The sequence below is a fragment of the Apaloderma vittatum genome, unplaced genomic scaffold (assembly GCF_000703405.1).
Source record: "Apaloderma vittatum isolate BGI_N311 unplaced genomic scaffold, ASM70340v1 scaffold21747, whole genome shotgun sequence".
NCBI classification, from domain to species: Eukaryota; Metazoa; Chordata; class Aves; order Trogoniformes; family Trogonidae; genus Apaloderma; species Apaloderma vittatum.
The window spans coordinates 6,313-7,476 of NW_009724815.1; the positions used below are offsets into that span (position 1 = coordinate 6,313).

The 1,164-nt window shown below is 54.9% G+C and overlaps 1 protein-coding gene across 1 annotated transcript in view; it reads right to left on the reverse strand.

The window, feature by feature from the left end:
* The window catches only part of LOC104276381 (serine/threonine-protein phosphatase 2A 55 kDa regulatory subunit B beta isoform-like), a gene marked incomplete at both ends in the record, with an annotated part of 7,298 nt that overhangs the window by 5,886 nt on the left and 248 nt on the right, over positions 1–1,164 (reverse strand). The gene's annotated exons all lie outside the window — the stretch shown is intronic.

Genomic DNA, 1,164 nt, shown 5'->3' on the forward strand with positions numbered 1-1,164 from the left:
GAGACGGCAGCACCCAAACAAAGGGAGATGCCGGGGGGAGCTTCTGCTGCTGAAGTGTCAGGAAAGTGAATTTTGTTTGCTCCTTAATCATATTCTGATTCTCAGCTGGGAGCTGTCACTGCAGGATGGCGAGACATGGTTGGGAAACACAAGAACAGAAAGACTAGAAAGGTGTGTTTTGCTCAGGATTTGGGAAAATTGCCATTTGCTATTTCTGAATCTCCAGCCAGTGATGCAAGTTTTGCTCTCCACCCACTTCAGCTTAAAATCAGGTATTAGACTGCAACCGTAGCTCAAAAGCCCAGAAGCAAAAGCTGGTGTGTAATTCCCTGTCACCCCTAGGAAACTTAATTCTGAAACAGCCCCAGGTGCTCTCCGGGTGCACTATGAGCTCCAGCAAGTGGCACCCAGTCTGTGCATCTTGTTCTCATAACACGATGACACTTTGAATACTGAAAATCTCCTCAATTTCCTACAGATATTGGCCATATTCTGAAGAAAACTCAAAGATGAACAGGAGACACGGGGGTTCAGCTGCCAGTGACGCAGCACAGCAGCCCTTGCTTCTGCTGAATTTTGCTGTCTTTAAGGCAGACCCCAAACTCCCCCAGGTCTGTCCCACCCACCCCACCACGCTCAGCACAGAGTGGCTTCCAGGAGTGGCTGGGCCACAAGGAACAGCCACGGGTATTTACCAGCCCACCCACAAACGCCCCAGGCGTTCGTGCCAGTATTTCACTGAGCAGCTGCTGATAAGGAAGATATTTCCAGTAACAGCCTCCTGAGAGGCAGGGACTAAGCAGGAGCCTCAGCAGCAGCTCGCTCACCCCCGGCCCAGGCAGGACCATGGGCCAGCCGCCCAGCTTGCTCCCAGTTTTGAGGGGCCTTCTCTGCACGTCCTGACCCCCACGGCACCAACCACACTTGACAACAGCACGTGGGGCTACCTGGACAAACAGCCTGAAGAAACGCAGCTCTCCCCGTCTCTGCCGTTGACCACGGCACTGACAGCCCAGCAACCCCTTGGATCTGCCTTCCGACCAGACATCACTGGGGAGGTTCCACCACGCTCCTCCATGGCCAGGACACAGGGAAGCTGCTCCTTTGGGGACGGGCAGGACAGAGCGCAGGCGGCCATGGGAACACCCGCGGGAGGACGGGGCG